Genomic DNA, 4,213 nt, shown 5'->3' with positions numbered 1-4,213 from the left:
CTATTAAGAAGAGTATTGGGTCTAGAGTCCATGATGTACTAAATTATCCCACCCCTAAAAAAATAATCTCACCTGCTTTATAGCTGGCCCACCAGCACCTAAGGTTTCTAAAAGAAAGCAAATTTAACATGTACTATTTAGAGAGTTTGGGGTTTCAGCAAAACTGTTTTATAGGCTAAGGTCTCAGAAAGAAGACTGTTAAAATAATGATACCAAGATTGGCAAGGCCAGTGAATTCCCCTACACTGGAAAAAATTCACAACTACATTTGCACACTAAAGAGTAAGATGCAGGCACAATAAAAATGGAAGTGGGGGGTGCTTATGGGGGAGAATCACTGTAACTCCCAACTTTAATATTAAACAGAAAATCAAAAGTAGAGTGAGAAAGAGCCTGAAAAGAAGAAAAACAAATGTGTACATTTAATCAGACAGGATTGCATAGGATACAAAGCACAGGGCTAATTAGTCTCAGCAGGTAGGACTAACCTTCAGACTTCATAAATAAATAAGGCAGGCACAGTTTCTAAGAAGGGAGAGTGGAGACAGAAAGGGGATTATTTCAAGACACCAAGTAAAAACATGAAGAATGAAATGCTTCACTGTTAAAACCATGTACAAATGGATTTTAACAGTTTCCTTTTTTTAGGTCTTTTCACTCCGTTGCCTTTAGATTTACACATTTAGTGAATGACCATAGCTTTTCACACTTGCTAATTGTCACCTGTATGCTTAGTGTTCCTGAGTCTGTGTACAGCATTGGCTTTCCTAAGGCCTGTTTCAAGGGCTTATTTACTTAAACTGGAACACATTCATTGTAACTCAATTTTATGGCAATTTCTTTGTTCTGTGCAGTGGTATTTTTTTTAATCTAATCCTGATAGGAATTAAGTCAGATAATGAGGTCTTGTATGTCCCTTATAGGACTACCTGGATAATAAAGACTCATAAATAGACTGAACTAAAATTTTTAAGACTGTTATCGATTATATTTAATGCCCTGGCCTGCATTTTTATTATATGTAAACACTAAGGGCTTCCTTCCCATGATTAGTAACCTCACCCATTTTGGCATGATATTTCTCATGCAAAGGAAACTCTTGAATCTTTCCTTCTTTAAATCTATGATTTAATTAAGCAATTACAAGTTATTCTATGATGGCACACATGCCACATTTAATTTCGTTGCTCCGCACCATGAAAAGGCTTGGGGAGACCAGCAGTATCTCAAGAGGGTCAACCCCCCAAATCTCTGAAGAGGCTTCAGGTAACTCCCCACATGGGAGATGGGGGAGGGAGAAGGTGGGGAACTAGAGTTGGCAAAAAGCAAGGTAATATATTTTTTAAGTCAGTTTGACTATGTGGACATGTAATTTGTAGATTTGGTGTAAAATTTTAAATAATTGGCTTGCATCCAGGTGTTGGAGCAACCTCTCTCTCTAGATACTGACGACTCCTAGTTTACAGGACCAAGGTTCTGCCCAAATAGCAGGGGTTCTAAGAATGAACACCAGGAAACCAGATCAGTTCTAACTTTAGCATGAACCAAACGGTTTTGTATATTTGGGGGTGAGCAGGCTGGGAGAGAAGCCAAGACCTCTTTCCTTGGAGCCCATTCCTGGGGGCAGCCCAGGTCCTGAACTCTAAATAGACTGTCCTGCCTCCACCACCACCACCCCTTTCTTTCTCCTCCTCATCTGCTTTCCTTCTGCTGCTTCACCTCTGTCTTCTCCTCCCCTTCGGCCACCCCTCCATTAAATCTCTGTGGACCAGTGTTGATATTAGTAATCTACATTTTACCTTAAAAACTAAGTGAATAGGTTAACTCTCCCACGGGTACTTCCTTGTTCATCCTTATTGAGAGATACAAATAGGAAGTTTCAGTTTTCATAAATCACCTTTCAGGCATGGTTCTCTATGAGGGAGTTACAGCAGGGCGGGATGCGCCCTGAAAAACGGGAATGTGCTTGATGGGAACAGCAGAAATAGGCCGACCGACAATTACCTGTGTCCTCTTCGTCCTATCTCACTTGATAGGTGAGTGGTTGAACTGGATATTTTCTTAGGTCCTTTTTGAACATTTAGAGGGTCCGTGATTCCATAGATTCAGCCCACACCCGCTATGCTAAAAGGTTCACCAGCGTAGCAGCAAAGAGAGCAAACTATATTAGAAGTTTGGCTTTGGGATTTAGAAAAAACAAGAACAGTCTGCTCCGATTCAGTAGAGGTAGAGAATACATGTTGATAAGTGAAGTCAGCTCCCTGAATCGCTCAGCAAGATTCTACTAAATTACCCTCAACAACGTTGCATGTGTTCACGCATGTGTATATGTGTTCTGTGTGATTTTTCTTTAAAGATCTGGGTTCCAAGATGGATGATCTGTTACCCACTGTGTTGGACTTTTCTATGCAGGGAGTGTGCTGACTGAGGGAAGCCAAAAAAAGAATCTGAAAACATAAGGAAGCTATAAAATGGGGAAATGTTTAGAAGCCAAAGTCCCGATTCCACTGTGAGATTTTGTTTGCTTTTTGTTCTGTGTGGGTGATGGTTCCTTATGTGGACCTTAAGGAAAACTACTCCCAAAACCAACATAGGAACGCTAAAAATTGAACACCTAAGAGTTTTCAGTTCTATCAGGAGGAAAGGGTAGGCAAAAAGGGCCCACTTCACAGACATCCTTTTATTTTCTTCCAGTGATTCTGTCAAGGGACATGGAAAGGCACATATCCTCTTCTTGAAACCCTGAGGATCGCTGTTCTGTTCTGGCATTTTTCTGAAGTGCCTGGCTTGATCACCTTGCTTCAGCTAATGACAGGTCTGGGTAATAAAGTGACAATAATACCTGATGATCCAAGGGTTAATGGGGCGATGTATGCATTTGTACAGTGTTTCATCATTTGCCTTCATAAGCTGATCACTACCACTATAGGCATTTGTGACAGGAGCAGCCTTTCAAAAGACATCAGTCCTCCATAAATATACCTTTCTTATTGACAAGATGTCTCTTAACCCTAATAGTAATGGAAGAAGGCCAATAAATGAAACATTTACTGCATAAGTTGCCTTATTTTGGGGTGGTATACAGTTCCTTTCTAGCTGTCTCTAGAAGATGTTTTCAGCCTAATTTGCTCCCTAGAAATTTCGCTTGCTACAGTTATACATCTATGACGTTTTATTGCCTGAAGCCAAGTCTGCATAAGAACTTTCTTAAGATATACTTATCCTAATGCCAGGCTACAGGAACTGGGCTGCTTTATGCTGAATTATTTGTGCTACCCTGATACACAGGGCAGACACTTCCAGATAGTCATTGCCATAGGGCAGGTCTAAATGTTTCTGAGATGGGGAAAGAGGCAGAGAAAGGTGAAAAAAGTTTCATCTAGGTTGATTTGTAGAAGTCTTTAGAATTAATAATTGGGTTGTATTTAACATATTAAAATGCCTGAGGTTTCCTTTCTTTCCTTTTTTTTTTTCTTCTTTAAAAATAGCTTCAGTGACCCTATCCTTTCTTACAGAGAATCCTTGCCCACCTAAACCCATTGTTATGCCCAGAAATGTGGTGGCTACCAAAGCACCTTCCACAACTATATGGGCACTTTAAATTGAGGCAGAGACGATGTCAGGAAGTTTTGAGCAATCTCACAAGGTGGTTTACATCCATTCAAGGAACAGAGCAGGTGAAATTTCAGGAGAGGACAATACCATTGTTCCCTTTGTAATTCCTCTAAGTGTGGCGAACACACCTGCTTCTGGCCAGAAGCATCATAGGATGGAGGAAGTGAAGAACCCAAGGTGACTTCCAGGTTCCTGGTGTAAAGATTTCAGCTTGGTCCGCTCCAGGAATACCCAGCAGCTTTGAGACTCAGTCTGTCTTTGAGGAAGGACTAAATATGTGTCGATCAAATCACTTGAGACTAGGTTAGATTCAGCTTCCCTCCCTCCTTCCTTGCAAAAATCCCCATCATTTCTGTAAAATCCGCTGATACTCATGGGTTATATTTCCCAGTGAAATATGCTTTTGCGTGGAGCAAGAGAAGAAGGATAAACTATGAGCTCTGGGGTCTGGAATGAGTTTGGATTGCAGTGTAGACAACAGCCTGCAGCTTCTGGTTGACTGTCATCTTGAGCAAACTGCTTCTTGGTAGCCTGAGGGCACACTGTAAATACCTAGAGCAGGAGGGAAGGCATTAACTGTGATTTCTTAAAGGTTCCA

Source organism: Manis pentadactyla, chromosome 8 (assembly GCF_030020395.1).
Source record: "Manis pentadactyla isolate mManPen7 chromosome 8, mManPen7.hap1, whole genome shotgun sequence".
Lineage (NCBI taxonomy): Eukaryota > Metazoa > Chordata > Mammalia > Pholidota > Manidae > Manis > Manis pentadactyla.
The sequence above is the reverse complement of the archived record's forward strand: the minus strand, read 5'-3'. Positions refer to the sequence as shown.